Genomic DNA, 22,489 nt, shown 5'->3' on the forward strand with positions numbered 1-22,489 from the left:
CTGCAGTGGTGTACGTAGTCACACACCCCGAAGAATTTCCTACCCCATACACGATTTGCTCGGACAGTATGTTCACTTGCAATTCGTGTATGGTCCCGCCACGGATACACATCCGCAGACGGGAGACCCCTGGCAATTAAGCTGCTACTGAAAAAGATCATGAAAGCCGTAAGGGAGGAAGGGAATATCTACATACATAAGGTGAAGGCACATTCCACCACCGAACCCCGTAGCGAGGGAAACCAGCAGGCTGACATGTTAGCCAAGCAAGGGACCTGCACGGGCAAGCTCTGGGATCTATACAACCCAGGACCCATTGCAGCAGTCAGGGGCAGGATGGGGATGGCAGGGAAGGCAGGGATAGCTTTGCCCCCGGACCTAAAAATGGTTCAGACCCAAGACCCCATCCTCAAAACTGTCCTGAACGCGCTAAAGGGGAAAGGATAGACGGCCCGTACGGCATCGCAGCAATTGCCATTAAAGAAGGCATGCTGTTCAGGGGGGAGCAATGGGTAGTACTGCAACAACACCGGAGAGAATTCCTCCAGCTGGCCCACGAGGGTCCAGGAGCAGGACACCCCGGACCTGAGACCACTTGGCAATGAGTGGAACAGGCAGGGTGGTGCCAGGACTCAGGGAAGACGTCCGCGAGTTCTGTGCTAGCTGTCTGGTGTGCGTGGCCAACAACACCGACCCCCAGAAAAGAAAGGAGTCGATGGGACATATCAGGAGGGTAGAGGGACCCTGGCAGTCGATCCAAATCGATTACATCGGGCCCCTACCCACTGCCCAGGGAGGTTACAAGTACTGCCTAGTATTGGTGGTTGTATTCACCAAATGGGTGGAAGCCTTCCCATGTTGAACAGCCACTGCCCTGGGAACAGCCAGGATCCTGGTCAGAGAAGTGTTCTCCCAATGGGGACTACCACAATTCGTGGAGTCTGACCAAGGGAGTCACTTCACCAGGCAGGTGATGCAGGAGACCCTTAAGGTACTCGGCATCAAAGGGAAATGGCATGTCGCCCACAACCCGCAGTCATCCGGGCCTGTGGAGCATTTAAACCGCACCATCAAAGAAAGGCTGTGCAAGGAGACAGGGGACTCACCCAAAGGGTGGGTAAAGGTCCTACCACTTGTCCTCATGGGGATCCGGGCCAGCCAGCCAAAGAGCACGGGGTACTCCCCGTATGAGCTCTCGACCGGCAGAGCCATGCGAACCCCCACCCATGTGTTAGCCCCGGGACTCACGGAAGGTCAGCTTAGGGAGGCGAATCGGGACAGCTTTGTCAGGAATCTGTTTGAACACCTTAAACAGATTCACTGGCAGGCTGCTAACAACATGGGAAAACAGCATCGGAGCAACCGACTGCTGCTAGAACCCCGCAAGCACCACGAGTGGGAAATAGGGGACCAGGTTATGGTGAGAAACTACGCTAGTGTAGGGGTCTTTGAGGCACTGTACATGGGACCGTACCACATTGTCGACAAGGAAAGCCCCATGGTCTATGCCATAAAATTGCCCCGCCGAACAAAGTGGTTCCACATAAATCAGTGCAAACTTTTCAACCCAGGGCAGCAGCAAAATGTAAGGGACAGCCAAAAACTGTAAACCGTACAAAAAACAGGGACCCCCAGCCAACAGCCCCCGACTGTGGAATTCCCACAGGGGACGTGGCAGAGCCACAGACTGCACCTAGCGGAGCGGTGGACTGTGTTACTGGAGGAGCTGTCCCCCGAATTATTTGGGACTCGGACACACCCCCAGCAACCGGAGACTTAAGAAGGACTCTCCACACACCACGGCCAAAGACACCGTGGTCATCAGTGCTCCAATTTGCATGGTTCAGCCCCAGGAAAGGGACCAGCCGCAAAAGGGAACCTAAGGTCAGAGACCAGCCCACGGGCAGGGACACCCAGCCGGTAGCCTCGGGAAACAAGGGATCCCCGGAAAAGATAGCGGTGGAACAGCCACTAAGTGAGAGTCCCCAGCCCATAGCCCTCGACCAGGCAGACCCTGCAGGGGAAGAAACGAACCAGGCAGCCATCCCCAAAGCAGCGGTGTGTTCTTCCGATAGTGTGGGACTCAGACCCACGTCTGGTCAGGGTACTTAGGGTTAGAGGGTGCAGACCGATCTATCAACTACCTCGCTGGACACCCAGCGGGAGAAGAAGAAAGACAGAAGGCAGAAATTAACCTGGTCACCCGGAGACGGGTGGCAGATGTACATATATAGTGCCATATGGATTTAAGTATGTTTAGTGAATAAGTTTAGAATAGTGTAAGATTTAGCTGTGTAATGATAAGTATTGTGTTCCTAACACAGATGAGACTGCACACAGGGAGGTTAAAGTAACAGTGACCTCAGCCTTTAATAAGACACTCCAGAGTGAGGAACAGGCCTTAGGGGCCGGCTTATATACAGTGCTCCCAAGGGGTGCTGGGATCCCTTGGGACTTTAGGGGATGTGCTCCCTGATGGCGGAACATGGGAGTGCATGCTTTACAGGTACACAACATCACTCTCCCCTGCAAAGTCAAAGTGAAAACTATTTACAAGGTGAGGCGGTCGGGAGACTTTCTTTCCCTGGTGGACCGCCTCGGTACAAATGTCTGTTCTGGTGTGTTGGCTGTGCCCTCGCTGTGCTGGTGTGTTGTTGGCCCTGCAGGGCTGCCGAGTGAGCCTGGCCTTGCTGGGCTGTTGGGTGTGATGGGTTCGATTCCCTGGTCCGGGGTGGTGTCGTTGATCCTTTGGGTGTGTGTTGTGGGCTCGAAAAAGGTGGTGTCTGCTGTGGGTTGTTCAGGGCAGTCTGTGAACCGCAGCCTCGTTTGGTCCAGGTGCTTTCTGCAAATTTGTCCATTGTCTAGTTTGACTACAAACACCCTACTCCCTTCTTGAGCTATCACCGTGCCCGCGATCGACTTGGGACCATGTCCATAGTTTAGCACATACACAGGGTCATTCAGATCAATTTACCGTGACACAGTGGCGCGACCATCGTTTACATTTTGTTGCTGCCGCCTGCTCTCTACCTGATCATGCAGGTTGGGGTGAACCAGCGAGAGTCTGGTTTTAAGTGTCCTTTTCATGAGTAACTCAGCCGGGGGCACCCCTGTGAGCAAGTGGGGTCTCGTGCGGTAGCTGAGCAGTACTCGGGACAGGCAGGTTTGGAGTGAGCCTTCTGTAACTCGTTTAAGGCTCTGTTTGATTGTTTGTACTGCCCGCTCTGCCTGCCCATTGGAGGCTGGTTTAAACGGGGCCGAGGTGACATGTTTGATCCCATTGCGGGTCATGAATTCTTTAAATTCGGCACTGGTGAAACATGGCCCATTGTCACTGACCAGTATGTCAGGCAGGCCGTGGGTGGCAAACATGGCCCTCAGGCTTTCAATGGTGGCGGTGACGGTGCTTCCCAACTGTGTGTGGTACCGACTTGAGTGGGCTCTCCATGTTTCTCTGGAAGATCGCTGCAGCCGACCGAATTCCAAACGGGCATCTGTTATAGATGAACAGTCCCTTGTGCGTGTTGATGCAGGTGAGGCCCTTCGAAGACTCCTCCAGCTCCTGCGTCATGTAGGCCGAAGGCAGGTCGAGCTTGGTGAATGTCTTGCCTCCTGCCAGCGTCGCAAATAGGTCGTCTGCCTTAGGCAGCGGGTATTGATCCTGTAGCGAGAAACGATTAATAGTTACTTTATAACCACCGCAAATCCTGACCGTGCCATCACTTTTGAGTACTGGAACAATCGGGCTGGCCCACTCGCTGAATTCCACTGGGGAGATGATGCCCTTGCGTTACAGCCTGTCCAGCTCGATTTCCACTCTCTCCCTCATCATGTGAGGTACCGCTCGCGCCTTGTGGTGAATGGGTCATGCCTCTGGGACCAAGTGGATCGGTACCTTCGCCCCGGAAAAGTTTCCAATGCCTGGCTCAAAAAGGGAAGAACCTGGGTACATGAGACCTCATCGACATGTGATAGTGCTCGGATGTCATCCCAGTTCCAGCAGATTTTGCCCAGTCAGCTCTTTCCAAGCAGTGTGGGGCCATCGCCCGGGACAATCCAGAGTGGCAGTTCGTGCACCGTATGTGACCTTGACCATGGCGCTGCCCAGGACAGTGATGAGCTCTTTGGTGTACGTTCTCAGTTTTGTGTGGATAGGGCTCAGCGCTGGTATAAGTGCCTTGTTGCACCACAGTCTCTCAAACATCTTTTTACTCATGATGGATTAGCTCCCACCAGTGTCCAGTTCCATGGCTACGGGTAAGCCACTCAATTTTACATTTAGCATTATAGGTGGACATTTCGTCGAAAATGTGTGCACCCCGTGTACTTCAGCATCTGCCTCCTCTCTCTGAGGCGCGAAATTGCTTTGATCCACCATGGACCGATCTTCCTCTGCCAAGTGGTGGTTAGCAGGTTTTGCAGAGCTTGCAGCTTATCTGCAAGCTCATTGGAGGTGCCCCATTGTTCCACAGCTCTTGCAAACATATCCTTTGAAGCGGCATGAATAGGCTGAATGGAAGCCTCCACAACGCCAACAAGGTGTGAATTGCCTTGCATTCATCCTTTGTTGCGGACTCAGTCATCTAGGTCACCTGAGGCCTGCTGGCAGTTGCAGACTCGTGGTTTCTGCCCTGTACATTTCTGCTCGCAAACACAGTTCCAGTTAATTTATGAACATTGCAAGCACTTGTGTGCTGAGAGATGTGTTTGGTGTTATCACTGCTGAACATAAACGCCTGAGCTATCGCAATGGGCTTACTGAGGGTCGATGTCTCTACATTCAAAAGTTTTCGTAGGATGGTCTCGTGGCCAGTGCCCAGTACAAAAAAGTCTCTGAGCATTTGCTCCAGGTAGCCATCAAACTCACATTGTCCTGCAAGTCGCCTTAGCTCGGCGACGTAGCTCGCCACTTCCTGACCTTCAGATCGCTGGTACATGTAGAACCGATACCTCGCCATCAGCACACTCTCCCTCGGGTTACGATGCTCTCGAACCAGTGTACACAGCTCCTCATACGACTTATCTGTGGGTTTCACCGGAGCCAGAAGATTCTTCATGAGGCTGTAGGTCGGTGCCCCGCAGATCGTGAGGAGACCGCTCTCCTTTTTGCAGCGCTTCCTTCTCCGTCCAGCTCGTTGGCTACAAAGTACTGGTCTAGCCATTCTACATAGACTTCTCAGTCCTCACCCTCCGAGAACTTCTCCAGGATGCCCACAGTTTGCTGCATCTTTGCGTTGTATTCTTGTCGCCAGTTATTGTGTTCCTAACACAGATGAGACTGCACACAGGGAGGTTAAAGTAACAGTGACCTCAGTCTTTATTAAGCACTCCAGAGTGAGGAACAGGCCTTAGGGGCCGGCTTATATACAGTGCTCCCAAAGGTGGCAGAACATGGGACTGCATGCTTTACAGATACACAACAATAAGTATATATGTATTAGTTAACTGGGGTAAGAAAAAGAATCTACCTGTGCATCTGTTAAAAGAAGCACAGGCCGGGGAATCCCTGGGAGTAAGAAGAATCTGCCGGTATGGCTATTAAGGAAGCACCTGTAAGATAACAAGCAGAACGACTATGAGATAAAAGTAAAAGCAGAAATCAGTCCACAAGGAACTGAATAAGACAGTCAGTCAATTAAAGACCATGAGCCCAATTTGAAACTCGGTCACCTTTGTCAAGCCAGAGAGCTTTCTCAGGGCGAGACAATCTGTTTTATGTGCCCCTACAGGAAAGAGAACAACATGAGAAGGGTCCTGTTCCTGCTCGCCCTGATAAGGATGAGCAGCGGCGACCGAGGAGACGTGGAAGAATCCCTCATTTACGGGTGTTCAGGAGAAAGAGCACCGATCGTAACTGCCGGGGGTGGCTCCGAGACGTGGAAGAACTCGCCGTTTATACCCACGAGGGAAGATGGCCAGGGTGGCTGGGATCTAACTCTACCCGCTACTCCAGCCAGGAAGGGTTTACCTACTGGGAGGCTTCACTTCCATGCCCCTGGATACGGATCATCGCTGCCCGAGTCAGTCTTACAGAGGGAAAACGTGTGTGTTTGACCTGCAAAGGAAAGATTCCCCTGGGAAGATGGTGGTGGCTCAGAAAGCTCAGCAAGGACGCATGGGACCAGGAATCTGACTGGGAAAGACCCGGTAATGATACGTACCGCACCATCACGGGGACACGGGGAGGAGTAACAGTGTTTTGGGACAAATGGTGAGAATCCGAACAAGGAATTTATATTTACATGTGGGGATCAGAGAGTATTTGTCCCGCAGGCATATCGATCGCCTTCGCCAGGCAAGATGAAGGGGAAGGGATGGGGTGGGATTCTAGCCTACACGGTGCGCGGTCCCACACTCCCCATTCCCAATTAACGCCACCGAACTAAGATCACACATTAAGAAACCCCTGCCCACAACCCCGCCAATACGCACAGTAATAGAAAGGTGTCCTACCACCACCAAGGGACCTGGGAATGGATTAGTATTGGTACCGACCAAAAAAGTGTTATATCAGGGGGTACATTATGCAGTAGCTTCAGTAATATTAAACCTTACCGAGGTACATCTACCTGCATGGTGTCCGAAGGAAACAGAGCTGCTATACCAGGCCCTACTCAGAGACATGTTCAAGAAATTTTATGAGTTAGACTTTGGAAATGTAAACAAATCAGACCTATACACCCTAAACGCTAGGGACACCATGGGCTAAGGGAGACCTAGAAGGGGAATCATAAACGACGTTTTCACTACCTACAATACAGGATCCTCTGTAATAAATAGCCTAGATGACATAGAACTGCAAACACAGATAAACAGTTTAAAGACCCAATTGAGGAAAATCCTGAAACAGGAGAATACCATAGTAAGATCAGAACTACACGAGGACCAGGTATGACTGTCCATTTAAAAGAAATAGTGGCTGAGCTGGAAAAACATGCACAGACAGTGAATGCACTTATACGGGAGGATAGAAACGCTTCTGACCAGACTGCACAAAACGAGGTGTGCGTACTATGTTTGTTGGGCAAGGGCCGCAACAACCTGGAGGATTTAAGACAAGGTGTAGTCCCCTCTTGGATCAGGAACACGGGGGGGGGGAGAGAGACACGGGGGGGAGAGAGACACGAGGGGGAGAGAGACAGGGCGGGGGGGAGAGAGACTCAGCGGGGGGGAGAGACGGGTGGGGGAGAGAGACACGGGGGTGGGAGAGAGACACGGGGGGGAGAGAGACACGAGGGGGAGAGAGACAGGGCGGGGGGAGAGAGACACAGCGGGGGGGAGAGACGGGTGGGGGAGAGAGACACGGGGGTGGGAGAGAGACACAGGGGTGGGAGAGAGACACGGGGGTGGGAGAGAGACATGGGGAGGCAAAGACACAGGAGGAGAGAGAGACATGGGGGGGGAGAGACACGGGGAGGCAGAGGCACGGGGTGGAGAGACACGGGGGGAGAGAGAGAGACGGGGATGGGGCGGAGAGAGACATGGGGGGGGAGAGACACGGGGGGGGCAGAGGCACGGGGGGAGACAGGGGGGGAGAGAGACACGGGGGGGGAGAGAGACACGGGGGTGGGGCGGAGAGAGACATGGGGGGGAGAGACACGGGGGGCAGAGGCACGGAGGGAGACACGGGGGAGAGAGAGACACGGGGGTGGGGCGGAGAGAGACATGTTGGGAGAGAGAGACAAGAGAGGGGGAGAGAGAGACATGGGGGGGAGAGAGAGAGACACAGGGGGAGAGAGACACGGGGGGAGAGAGACACGGGGGGAGAGAGACAGGGGGGAGAGAGACTCGGGGGGGAGAGAGACATGGGGGGTAGAGAGAGATACGGGGGGGCGAGACATGGGGGTGGAGAGAGACATGGGGGGGAGGGACATGGAGAGAGAGAGACACGGGAGGGAGACACATGGGGGGGGAGAGAGAGACACGGGGGAGAGAGACATGGGGGGGGAGAGACACAGGGGGGGGAGAGAGAGCGACACAGGGGAGAGAGAGACACGGGGGGAGAGAGAGAGACACAGGGGGGAGAGAGACACGGGGGGAGAGAGACACGGGTGGAGAGAGAGAGACACAGGGGGGAGAAAGACACGGGGGGGAGAGAGACACGGGGGTAGAGAGACACGGGGGAAGAGAGAGACACGGGGGGGCGAGACATGGGGGTGGAGAGAGACATGGGGGGGGAGGGACACGGAGAGAGAGAGACACGGGAGGGAGACACATGGGGGGAGAGAGAGAGACAGGGGGGAGAGAGACACGGGGGGAGAGAGACACGGGGGGAGAGAGACACGGGGGAAGAGAGAGACACAGGGGAGAGAGACACGGGTGGAGAGAGACACGGGGGGGGAGAGAGAGACACGGGGAGGGAGAGAGACACAGGGGAGAGAGACACGGGTGGAGAGAGACACGGGGGGGAGAGAGAGACATGGGGGGGAGGGACATGGAGAGAGAGAGACACGGGAGGGAGACACATGGGGGGGAGAGAGAGACCCGGGGGGGAGAGAGACATGGGGGGGGAGAGACACAGGGGGGGGAGAGAGAGCGACACAGGGGGGAGAGAGACACGGGGGGAGAGAGAGAGACACAGGGGGGAGAGAGACACGGGGGGAGAGAGACACGGGGGGAGAGAGACACGGGGGAAGAGAGAGACACAGGGGAGAGAGACACGGGTGGAGAGAGACACGGGGGGGGAGAGAGAGACACGGGGGAGAGAGACACGGGGGGAGAGAGACACGGGGGGGGAGAGAGAGAGAAACAGGGGGGAGAGAGACACGGGGGGGAGAGAGAGACACGGGGGAGAGAGACATGGGGGGAGAGAGACATAGGGCGGGAGAGAGACATGGGGGCGGAGAGAGAGAGACGGGGGGGGAGAGAGAGAGACACAGGGGGGAGAGAGACACGGGGGAGAGAGACACGGGGGAGAGAACACGGGGGGAGAGAGAGAGACACAGGGGGGAGAGAGACACGGGGGGAGAGAGAGACACGGGGGGAGAGAGAGAGACACAGGGGGGAGAGAGACACGGGGGAGAGAACACGGGGGGAGAGAGAGAGACACAGGGGGAGCGAGACACGGGGGGAGAGAGAGAGACACAGGGGAGAGAGAGACACAGGGTGGGAGAGAGACACGGGGGTGAGAGAGAGAGACACAGGGAGGAGAGAGACACGGGGAGAGAGACACGGGGGGAGAGAGAGACACGGGGGGGAGAGACACGGGGGGAGAGAGACGGGGGGGAGAGAGAGAGACACAGGGGAGAGAGAGACACAGGGCGGGAGAGAGACACGGGGGGGGAGAGAGAGAGACACGGGGGTGTGAGAGAGAGACACAGGGGGGAGAGAGACACGGGGGGAGAGAGAGAGACACGGGGGGAGAGAGACACGGGGGGAGAGAGAGAGACACAGGGGGAGAGAGACACAGGGTGGGAGAGAGACACGAGGGTGAGAGAGAGAGACACGGGGGGAGAGAGACACAGGGGGGAGAGAGAGAGACACGGGGGGAGAGAGACACAGGGCGGGAGAGAGACACGGGGGGAGAGAGAGAGACACAGGGCGGGAGAGAGACACGGGGGGGAGAGAGACATGGGGGGAGAGAAACACGGGGAGAGAGAGACACAGGGGGGAGAGAGACACGGGGGGAGAGAGAGAGACACGGGGGGAGAGAGACACGGGGGGAGAGAGACACGGGGGAAGAGAGACACAGGGGGAGAGAGACACGGGGGAAGAGAGACACAGGGGAAGAGAGACACAGGGGGGAGAGAGAGACACAGGGGGAGAGAGAGACACAGGGGGGAGAGAGACACGGGGGAAGAGAGACACAGGGGGAGAGAGACACGGGGGAGAGAGACACGGGGGGGAGAGAGAGAGACACAGGGGGGAGAGAGACACACAGGGGGAGAGAGACACGGGGGGAGAGAGACAGGGGGCGAGAGAGAGAGACACGGGGGGGAGAGAGAGGCACAGGGGGAAGAGAGAGATACAGGGGGGGAGAGAGACACGGGGGAAGAGAGACACGGGGGGAGAGAGACATGGAGGGAGAGAGACACGGGGGGGAGAGAGAGAGACACAGCGGGGAGAGACACAGGGGGAGAGAGACACGGGGGGAGAGAGACAGGGGGGGAGAGAGAGAGAGAGACACAGGGGGGAGAGAGACACGGGGGGAGAGAGACACGGGGGAAGAGAGACGGGGGGGAGAGAGAGAGAGACACGGGGGGAGAGAGACACGGGGGGAGAGAGACACGGGGGAGAGAGAGAGACACAGGGGGGAGAGAGACACGGAGGGAGGGAGACACGGGTGAGAGAGACACGGGGGAGAGAGACACAGGGCGGGAGAGAGACATGGGGGGGAGAGAGAGACACAGGGGGGAGAGAGAGACACAGGGGGGAGAGCGACACGGGGGGAGAGAGACACGGGGGGGGGAGAGAGAGACACAGGGAGGAGAGAGACACGGGGGGAGAGAGACACGGGGGGAGAGAGAGAGACACGGGGGGAGAAAGACATGGAGGGAGAGAGACACGGGGGGAGAGAGACATGGCGGGGAGAGAGAGAGACACAGGGGGGAGAGAGACACGGGGCGAGAGAGACACGGGGGGAGAGAGAGACACGGGGGGGGAGAGACACGGGGGTAGAGAGACACGGGGGGAGAGAGACTCGGGGGGGAGAGAGACATGGGGGGTAGAGAGAGACACGGGGGGGCGAGACATGGGGGTGGAGAGAGACATGGGGGGGGAGGGACACGGAGAGAGAGAGACACGGGAGGGAGACACATGGGGGGAGAGAGAGACACGGGGGGGAGAGAGACATGGGGGGGGAGATACACGGGGGGGAGAGAGAGACACGGGGGAGGGAGAGACACGGGGGGAGAGAGACACGGGGGGAGAGAGACACGGGGGGAGAGAGACACGGGGGGGAGAGAGAGACACGGGGGGGAGGGACACGGAGAGAGAGAGACACGGGAGGGAGACACATGGGGGGGAGAGAGAGACACGGGGGGGAGAGAGACATGGGGGGGGAGATACACGGGGGGGAGAGAGAGACACGGGGGAGGGAGAGACATGGGGGGAGAGAGACACGGGGGGAGAGAGACACGGGGGGAGAGAGACACGGGGGGGAGAGAGAGACACGGGGGAGGGAGAGACACGGGGGGAGAGAGACACAGGGGGAGAGAGACACGGGGGGGAGAGAGAGAGACACAGGGGGGAGAGAGACATGGGGGGAGAGAGACACGGGGGGGAGAGAGAGACACGGGGGGGGGGAGACACGGGGAGAGAGAGACACAGGGGGAGAGAGACACGGGGGGGAGAGAGAGAGACACAGGGGGGAGAGAGACATGGGGGGAGAGAGACACGGGGGGGAGAGAGAGACACGGGGGGGAGAGACACGGGGAGAGAGAGACACAGGGGGAGAGAGACACAGGGCGGGAGAGAGACATGGGGGGGAGAGAGAGAGACACGGTGGGGAGAGAGACATGGGGGGAGAGAACATGGGGGCGAGAGAGAGAGACACAGGGGGGAGAGAAACACGGGGGGAGAGAGACACGGGGGAGAGAGACACGGGGGAGAGAGACACGGGGGGAGAGAGACACGGGGGGGAGAGAGAGAGACACAGGGGGGAGAGAGACACAGGGCGGGAGAGAGACACGGGGGGAGAGAGACACGGGGGAGAGAGACACGGGGGGAGAGAGAGAGAGACACAGGGGGGAGAGAGACACAGGTGGAGAGAGACACGGGGGGAGAGAGACAGGGGGGGATAGAGAGAGACACGGGGAGGAGAGAGAGGCACAGGGGGGAGAGAGAGACACAGTGGGGGAGAGAGACACGGGGGGAGAGAGACACGGGGGGAGAGAGACATGGGGGGAGAGAGACACGGGGGGGAGAGAGAGAGACACAGGGGGGAGAGAGACACAGGTGGAGAGAGACACGGGGGGAGAGAGACAGGGGGGGAGAGAGAGAGAGACACAGGGGGGAGAGAGACACGGGGGGAGAGAGACACGGGGGGAGAGAGAGAGACACAGGGGGGAGAGAGACACGGAGGGAGGGAGACACGGGGGGAGAGAGAGAGACACAGGGGGGAGAGAAACACGGGGGGAGAGAGACACGGGGGAGAGAGACACGGGGGAGAGAGACACGGGGGGAGAGAGACACGGGGGGGAGAGAGAGAGACACAGGGGGGAGAGAGACACAGGGCGGGAGAGAGACACGGGGGGAGAGAGACACGGGGGAGAGAGACACGGGGGGAGAGAGAGAGAGACACAGGGGGGAGAGAGACACAGGTGGAGAGAGACACGGGGGGAGAGAGACAGGGGGGGATAGAGAGAGACACGGGGAGGAGAGAGAGGCACAGGGGGGAGAGAGAGACACAGTGGGGGAGAGAGACACGGGGGGAGAGAGACACGGGGGGAGAGAGACATGGGGGGAGAGAGACACGGGGGGGAGAGAGAGAGACACAGGGGGGAGAGAGACACAGGTGGAGAGAGACACGGGGGGAGAGAGACAGGGGGGGAGAGAGAGAGAGACACAGGGGGGAGAGAGACACGGGGGGAGAGAGACACGGGGGGAGAGAGAGAGACACAGGGGGGAGAGAGACACGGAGGGAGGGAGACACGGGGGGAGAGAGACACGGGGGAGAGAGACACAGGGCAGGAGAGAGACATGGGGGGGGAGAGATAGACACAGGGGGGAGAGAGAGACACAGGGGGGAGAGCGACACGGGGGGAGAGAGACACGGGGGAGAGAGACAGGGGCGGAGAGAGAGAGACACAGGGGGGAGAGAGACACTGGGGGAGAGAGACACGGGGGAGAGAGACACGGGGGGAGAGCAAGAGACACTGGGGGAGAGAGACGCGGGGGAGAGAGACACGGGGGGAGAGCAAAAGACACAGGAGGGAGAGAGACACGGGGGGAGAGAGACACGGGGGGAGAGAGACACAGGGCGGGAGAGAGACATGGGGGGGAGAGAGAGAGACACAGGGCGGGAGAGAGACACAGGGCGGGAGAGAGACATGGGGGGGAGAGAGAGAGACACAGGGCGGGAGAGAGACACGGGGGGGAGAGAGAGAGACACAGGGGGGAGAGAGACACGGGGGGGAGAGAGACTGAGGGGAGGGGGGAGATAGAAAGGGGAGATAGGGAACTCAGGGAAAACGGATCATGTTTCTCAGAAAGTCGGTGTGCAGGGACATTGTTGGAGTGGATGAAATCCAGAAGTCATGACACTGTCACTATTCACTTCATATCCAATAAACCTGTTAACACTCTGTGACCCCCTACATAATGCCCCATCTGTGGCGGCGGGGCGGGGGGGGGGGACGGGGGAAGGTCATGCACTTGCGCTGGGATAAGGGACTTCAGCTGGAACTTAGTGGCTTTTGCTGGGTTGTTCGAGATCTTCCTCCCTGGCTTCTGATGTCAGAATGGATCAAATTACAATTTGCAAAGTCAGTCAGAACTTGGGCTGGGCGGATCCATTTCCACATTCCAGAGAAACTTCAGGGTGTGGCTTATCCTCCAAGGGGACCAATCAGCAATGGGTCATGTGATAATGGAGAGCCAATCAGAGACATGGTGGCCATTTTATTAGTACAAATAGATGCATCCATAAAAAATTAGCTGAGGGACAGAAAGCAGAGAGTAGTGGTGCACGGTTGTTTTTCAGACTGGAGGGAAGTGTTCAGTGGTCCCCAGGGGTCAGTATTGGGACCACTGCTTGTTTTGATATATTAATGACCTGGACTTGGGCACACAAGGCATCATTTCAAAGTTTGCAGATGACACGAAACTTGGAAATGTAGAAAACAGTGAGGCGGATAGTAATAGAGACCAGGAGGACATTGACAGACTGGCGAAATTGGCAGACACATGCAGTTAAAATTTAACACCGAGAAATACGAAGTGATACATTCTGTTATGAAGAATGAGCAGACGCAATATAAACTAAATGGTACGACTTTAAAAAGGGTGCAGGAACAGAGACCTGGAGGTGAACGTTAAAAAAGCATAAAGGATCTTTGGCTTTATTAATAGCGGCATAGAGTACTACCCAAGGAAGTTGTGCTAAACTACTCTAAAACACAGTCGGCCTCAGCTGGAGTATTGTGTCCAATTCTGGGCACAGATTTAGGAAGGATGTCGAGGCCTTGGAGAAGGGGAGAAGAGATTTACCAGAATGGTTGCAGGGATGAGGGACTTGAGTGATGTGGAGAGATTGGAGAAGCTGGGGTTGTTCTCCTTGGAGGTTGAGAGAAGATTTGATTAAGGTGTTCAAAATTATGAACGGTCTAGACAGAGTAGATAGAGAGAAACTGTTCCCATTGGTGGAAGAGTCGAGAACCAGAGGACACAGGTATTTAAGGTGATTGGCAGAAGAACCAAAGGCGACACAAGGACAAACTGTTTTACGCAGAGAGTGATTAAGATCTGGAATGCGCTGCCTGAAAGGGTGATGGAGGGAGATTCAATCGTGGCTTTCAAAAGGGAGTTAGTTAAGTACCTGAAGGAAAAAATATTCACAGGGCTCCGGGGAAAGGGTGGGGCAGTGGGACTGGCTGAGGTGCTCTTGCACAGAGCCAGCGCGGGCTCGATGGGCCGAATGGCCTCCTTCTGTGCTGTAACCATTCTATGATTCCATGATGGGCAAAAGAAACAAAGGTGACATGAGGAAACATTTAGGCAGTGAGTTGTGATTTCGAATGCATTGCCTGAAAACGGGGTGGAAGCAGATTCAGTAATTCCCTTTCTCAAGGGATTTGGATAAATATTTGAAGAGAAAGGATTTACAGGACTACGGGGAGAGAGTAGGGGAGTGGGACTAATTGGATACCATGGGCACGATGGGCTGAATTTGCCTCCTTCTGTGCTGTAACCCCCAGGCCTTTCTGTTCCTGCACCCCCTTTGTTTATATTGCCTCTCCTTATTCTTCTTTAGTGAAAATATTTCTAGTGAAACACTGATTTATGACTCGGTCTCTCCCTGAAACAACAGTGCCCAGTATCTGTCCTCAATGTCAAAAATAAAACAGGAGTGGTGCTTCACAATTTTAAAATGAGTGCAGAAAACGATTGCATTAACGTGGCAAAATTTGCCTTTGCGTTTGCTTAAATGGACTTCACACATACTCCTGCAGACAATGGCCTCGGTATTCAGCTATGCTTATTGCCCTGTCAGCCAGCGGCACCAGGAATGTGTCAAATTACACCTCAGGACAAAAACTTTCGATAAGTGTAATGCAAACTATTGTTAATCCGTATCATTAAAAAATGAAACATTAGACAGAGCCTCAGGCTGACTAGACAACAGAGAAGGGGTAACCAGAGCTGATAAAATGCTACTTCAGGCTTTCAATCGTTTTCTTCTGGCTAAAGCACTTCCTATATAAATGTGTCATTTTTTTAACAGGTGAACCTTTTATCAGAACGTGTGAAATGAGCGACCATAAAGAAAATTGGCAGCCTCTCTGGTAGATGTGACGGCAGTGCTCGGAAGGAACCCCAAGGTTCTTTCCACATTCCTGAGACAATCTGCCATTGTATGTGTGGGGGTGAGACCACCACACAGGGCGACTGCTGTGCAGTTTGCTGCATTTGCAAAGAAAGCACATGCCTTTCTATAGCGCCTTTCACAGTCTCAGCATGTCCCAAAACACGTTACAGTCAGTGAAATATTTTTGGAGTGTAGTCACTGTTGTAATGTAGGAAACTTGTCAGCCAATTTGCGCACAGCAAACTCCCACAAACAGCAATGAAATAAATAACAACAACTTGTATTTCTATATAGCGTTTTTAACATAGTAAAACATCCCACGATGTTTCACAGGGGCGTTATAAAATAACATTTAGCACTGAGCCACATAAGGCGATATTAGGGCAGATGACCAAAAGCTTGATTAAAGAGGTACGTTTTAAGGAGCGTCTTAAAAGAGTAAAGAGAAGCAGCGAGGTTTAGGGAGGGAGTTCCAGAGCTTGGGGCCCAGGCAGCTGAAGGCACGGCCACCGATGGTTGAGCGATTATAATCAGGGATGTTCAAGAGGGCAGAATTAGAGGAGCGCAGACATCTCGGGGAGTTGTGGGGCTGGAGGAGATTATAGAGATAGGGAGGGCCGAGGCTATGGAGGGATTTGTAAACAAGGATGAGAATTTTGAAATCGAGGCGTTGCTTAACCGGGAGCCAATGTAGGTCAGCGAGCACAGGGATGATGGGTGAGCGGGGCTTGGTGCGAGTTAGGACACGTGGCAGCCGAGTTTTGGGTGAGCTCAAGTTTACATAGGGTAGAACGTGGGAGGCCAGCCAGGAGTGCGTTGGAGGTAACAAAGTCTAGAGGTAACAAAGGCATGGATGAGGGTTTCAGCAGCGGATGAGCTGAGGCAAGAGTGGAGATGGACATAGGCGGTCTTAGTTATGCTGTGGATATGTGGTCGAAAGCTCGTTTCAGGGTGAAATATGACACCAAGGTTGCAAACAGTCTGGTTCAGCCTCAGACAGAAGTTGGGGAGAGGGATGGAGTCAGTGGCTAGGGAATGGAGTTTGTGGCGGGGACCGAAAACAATGACTTTGATCTTCCCAGTATTTAATTGGAGAACATTTCTGCTCATCCAGAACTGGATGTCGGACAAGCAGTCTGACAATTTAGAGACCGTGGAGGGGTCGAGAGAAGTGGTGGTGAGGTAGAGCTGGGTGACATCAACGTACATGTGGAAACTGACGCTGTGTTTCGGATGATGTCACCAAGGGGCAACATGTAGATGAGAAATAGGAGGGGCCAAGGATTGATCCCTGGGGGACACCAGAGGTAATGGTGTAGGGGTGGGAAGAGAAGCCATTGCAGGAGATTCTCCGGCTACGATTAGATCGATAAGAATGGAACCAGGCGAGTGCAGTCCCACCCAGGTGGACGATGGTGGAGAGGCGTTGGAGGAGGATGGAGTGGTCAACCGTGTCAAAGGCTGCAGACAAGTCGAGAAGGACAAGGAGGGATAGTTTACCATGGTCACAGTCACAAAGGATGTTATTTGTGATTTTGATGAGAGCCATTTCGGTACTGTGGCAGGCGCAGAAACCGGATTGGAGGGATTCAAACATGGAATGGCGGGAAAGATGGGCACGGATTTTGGAGGGGTCAATACATTCATGGACTTTGGAGAGGAAAGGGAGGTTGGGGATGGGGCAGTAGTTTGCAAGGACGGAGGGGTCGAGGGTTGGTATTTTGAGGAGAGGGGTGATGACGGCAGATTTGAGGGAGAGGGGGACAGTACCTGAGGAGACAGAACCGTTAACAATATCGGCTAACATGGGAGACAGAAAAGGAAGTTGGGTGGTCAGCAGTTTGGTGGGAATAGGGTCAAGGGAACAGGAAGTGGGTCTCATGGACAGGATGTGCTCGGAGAGGTCATGGGGAGATCGGAGAGAAACTGGAGAAATGTGAGGTCAGGGCTAGGGCAGGGGGGACCTTAGAGGAAATTTGGTCGAGGGGAAGGAAGGGAAGAGGCAGAGGCGGCCGAACGGATGGTCTCAATCTTAGAGACAAAGAAATCCATGAGTTCCTCACATTTATTGTCGGAGGTGAGGGTGGAGACTGAGGAGAGAGGTTTAAAAGACTGTTAGCAGTGGAGAGTAGAAGCTGGGGTTTATCTTTACATTCCAGAATGATTCTGGAATAGTGACTGATTTTGGCAGACGACCCGATAATGCTTAATGTGATCCAGCCAGACCTGGCAGTGAATAGCTAAACCAGTTGTCCATTATATCCGTTCAAATCTGCATCCCTTGGACTTAAGGGAGCGAAGATGAGGGCTGTACCGGGGCAATGGCCAGGGTGAGCAAGAGTAATTTATTTAATAGGGACTCTGGCATCAAAGGTGGTGGTGAAGGTGCGATTGAGCAGATTGGTAGCTGCAGAAATGTCCTGGTGAATGGAGGGCCAAAGGCTGGACAGTTGAGAGTTCATAAGTCCAGTTGTGAGAGAGTTTTTTTCCAGGGGCGGACACAGAAGGCTTGGGGGGTGGGGTGGAAGGGGGATGTGGGTGGAGAGCGACACGAGGAAGTGGGCAGAGATGGTCTTATCTGCGATTGACACGATGGGAGTAGTGAGACCATTAGAGATGGCAAGGTCGAGGGATGGCCGTGAATATGGGTTGGGAAGTTTACATGGAGGGAGAGTTTAAGGGAGAAAAAAGATGTAGAGAGGTATAGAGGTTTAGAGAGGGAATGCCAGCTTAGCAGCTGAAGGCACGGCCACCAATGATTGAGCGATTATAATCAGGGATGCTCAGGAGGGCAGAATTAGAGGAATGCAGATATCTCAGGGGGTTGTGGGGCTGGAGGCGATTACAAAGATAGGAAGGGACGAGGCCATGGGGGGATTTGGAAACAAAGATGAGAATTTTGAGGCGTTGCTTTACCAGGAGCCAATGTAGGTCAGCGAGCACAGGGGTGATGGTGATCGGGACTTGGTGCAAGTTAGGACACAGGCAGCCGAGTTTTGGGTGACCTCTAGTTTAAAAAAGGTAAAACTAGTGAGGCAGGCTTGGAGTGCATTGAAATAGTCTAGTCTAGAGGTCATAAAGAAATCAATGAGGGTTTTGTTTTTTATATATGTAAACCTCGCCAATGTGTAAGACTTGCCACCAGGGGGCACACCTGTGGGAGACCCAAGGGTCACCTGTACACCCTGGGCAAGCAGGTATGAAAGGCAATTCACCATGCTGCTTCCTCACTCTGGAGTCACATTAAAGAAACCAAGGTCACATCAGTTTGAGCTTACAATACAGTCTTGTGGAGTTATTCTGAACATAACAAATGACAACGAGTAACGGATCACGAACTTTCTCGCGGTAATGGCTGCCATTGATATTCTTGAGAGATTTGTTGAGGGTGATGATTGGGAAGCCTTTGTTGGGTGTCTCGACCAGTACTTAATGGCCAACGAGCTGGACAAGGCTGAGACAGCGGTCAAGCGCAGGGCAATTCTCCTCGCCATATGTGGGTCTTCGATATATGGCCTCCTCAAAAATCTGCTGGCACCGGACAAACCAATGGACAAGACTTACACAGGGCTGTGTGCGCTGGTTCAGAAACACCTCAAGCCAAAGGAGAGCATCTTAATGGCCAGGTATCGCTTTTACACGCACCATCGCTCCGAGGGCCAGAACGTGGTGAGTTTTGTCGCCGACCTAAGACGTCTTGCGGGACAGTGCGAATTTGTCGGATCATTGGGGGAAATGTTGCGGGATTTTTTCGTGCTTGGAGTCGGCCACGAGGTCATTCTTTGCAAACTGTTGTCTGCTGAATCCCTAGATCTGAGCAAGGTCAGGCTTTCATATCCATGAGTGACAACGCGAAACAGATATCTTCGCAGAATCGAAGCTCACCGGCAAGTACTGTGCATAAAATAATGCTTTCAGCAGGCAGAACTGTACATGGCAGGGCCTACACGACCACAGAGGCCAGACCTAGGGTGACTTAGAGTCCGCCGTGGGCATGAATGCCTATCCATTAACACCATGTTGGCGCTGTGGAGGCAGTCATAGAGCCCATCAATGTCAATTCAAGCACTATGTGTGCAAGGGCTGTGGAACAATGGGACACCTCCAGCGAATGTGCAAACGACCTGTAACTCATTGCATGGCAGAGTCAGGAGAGGACGACCGATCCGGCGTGGATCATGCTGAACGAGCAGGAGAGGCAACTGAACCTGAGGATAAAGAGGAAGGATACGGGATACATACCTTCACCACCAAAAGCCCTCCGATAATGTTAAAAGTTAAACTTAACGGCACGCCAGTCTCCATGGAATTAGACATGGAGGCAAGTCAATCAGTTATGAGCCAGAAGGCATTCGAGAGGCTGTGGGGCGACAGAGCACAATGACCCAAGCTGATTCCGATTCAGGCAAAGCTGTGCACCTACACCAAGGAACTGATACCAGTTATTGGTAGTGCGGACATAAGAGTATCCCATGAGGGAGCGGTGCACGATTTATCACTGTGGATTGTTTCAGGTGATGGGCCAACGCTGCTTGGCAGAAGGTGGATGGGGAAGATTCGATGGAACTGGGAAGACCTCTGTGTACCTTCTCCGGTGAACGATGTCTCCCTTGCTCAAAGGCTGAGCAAAGCCCCCACCTTCAGCTGAACCAGGCATCGAAGTGCAGATCCATTTGCAGATCTCCGAGGCACAGGCCGCTCATCACGATCACGAGGAGGTAAAGATCAACCAAGCAGCAGTACAGGCGTGGTACCCACCACCCAAAGCCGACGACCTCTTCGCAACGATGGAAGAGGCTCCAGGTCGACCAAGCAGAGTGGGACTCCGGCCGAAACGTTCCGAATGCGTCTTCCCGACGCCAGAGGAAAAATCCCTGGGGAGGAAGATCACGGCAGTTGGCATCACGGGCATGGGACGAGAGTGTGTCCAAACCACGGGACGAGAGTGCATCCAGACCACGGGATGTCACCGCAACGAAACAGAGGCATGTGTTGCCCAGTAAGGAAGATGACTGGGCTTGGGGCAAAGGTAAAGGGGCGGCTGCTGTGAAGGCCAGGAACCCACTATGTTCCGATAAGTTATTTGCACTGTGTAACCCATGTGAGCGCCCATTCGTGGCAAATGATGTATTATCATATGGGGTCGGGTGTACCTTACAACAAGCCAAAGACCCGGCTATCCCGGGTGCTACGCAGTCACCGGACAGAATCACTCAGAACCGGGCCTTCCGTATCATATCAGCAGAGAATGCACCATGATCGTACGGCTCCTCCACGCAACATCAGAATAAATGATGTAGACCATGCTCAGGGCCCCAGATGGGCTGCTAGTACTGTATTAGCCAAAGAGGGGAATGGAGTGTTTGTGATGAAAATGGAGTGTTTGTTGTGAAACCATGTAATGGGCAAGCGCAGAAAGCATTTGGACCAGACCAAACTGTGAACTACAGATAACCAGGACATGGCCCCCAGCGACCCACTAACACAATCAACCTCGCCGTCAACCAGGAGGATAAACCCACCATGCCCAATTAGACCGGCCGCGCAGCCGTGCAGCAATGATCCGACCAACTACCCAAGCCAGGATTTCAACTCAGGTGATCAACCCGAGAACACAGAGCGCCAGATTGCCTCAACTTGTAAATAACTTGTACATAAGAATTTGGGGGGAGTGATGTTATGTATGTATGTAAACCTCACGAATGTGTAAGACTTGCCACCAGGGGGCACACCTATGGGAGACCTAAGGGTCACCTGTACACCCTGGCCAAGCAGGTATAAAAGGCAGTCTACCACACTGCTTCCTCACTCTGGAGTTACATTAAAGAGACCAAGGTCACAACAGTTTGAGCTTACAATATACAATCTTGTGGAGTTATTCTGAACATAACAGGTTTCAGCAGCAGATGAGCTGAGAGCAGTGCGGAATTGGGCGATGTTACGCAGGTGGAAATAGGCGGTTTTAGAGATTGTGCGGATATGTGGCCAAAGCACATTTCAGGGTCAAATATGGCACCAAGATTGCGAACGGTGTGGTTCAGCCTCAGACACAGGCTGGGGAGAAAGAAAGAAAAGAAAGACTTGCATTTATATAGCACCTTTCACAACCATCAGACGTCTCAAAGTGCTTTACAGCCAATGATGAGGGATGCAGTAGGTGGTTAGGGAACAGAATTTGTAGTGGGGTTCAAAGACAATGGCTTCGACCTTCCCAATATTTAGTTGGAGGAAATTTCTACTCATCCAGTACTGGATGTCGAACAAGCAGTCTGACAATCTAAAGACAGTGGCGGGGTCGAGAGAAGTGGTCGATGAGTTAGCACTGGGTGTCATTAGCGTAAATGATCAGATAATCTGTTTTAATGATGTTGGTTGAAGGATAAATATCGCTCAGACCAACATCTCCAGCATTGAAGCACTGACTACACTTGATCAGCTCTGCTGGGCGGGCCACATTGTCTGCATGCCTGACACAAGACTCCCAAAGCAAGCACTCTACTCGGAACTCCTTCATGGCAAACGAGCCAAAGGTGGGCAGAGGAAACGTTACAAGGACGGTATCAAAGCCTCCCTGATAAAATGCAACATCCCCACCGACACCTGGGAATCCCTGGCCAAAGACCACCCTCAGTGGAGGAAGTGCATCCGGGAGGGCGCTGAGCATCTCGAGTCTCGTTGCCGAGACCATGCAGAAACCAAATGCAGACAGCGGAAGGAGCGTGCGGCAAACTTGTCCCACCCACCCTTTCCTTCAACCACTGTCTGTCCCACCTGTGACAGAGACTGAAATTCCCATATTGGACTATTCAGTCACCTAAGAACTCACTTTTAGAGTGGAAGCAAGTCTTCCTCGATTTCGAGGGACTGCCGATGATGTGATGATCATGATGAAATATTGACCAGGACACCAAGAAAACTCTCCTTCAAACCATGCCATGGGACCTTTTACATCCATCTGAGAGGGCAGACGAGGTCTTGGTTTAATGTCTCATCTGAAAGAGCGCACCTCTGACAGGGCAGCAC

Source organism: Pristiophorus japonicus, chromosome 13 (assembly GCF_044704955.1).
Source record: "Pristiophorus japonicus isolate sPriJap1 chromosome 13, sPriJap1.hap1, whole genome shotgun sequence".
Lineage (NCBI taxonomy): Eukaryota > Metazoa > Chordata > Chondrichthyes > Pristiophoridae > Pristiophorus > Pristiophorus japonicus.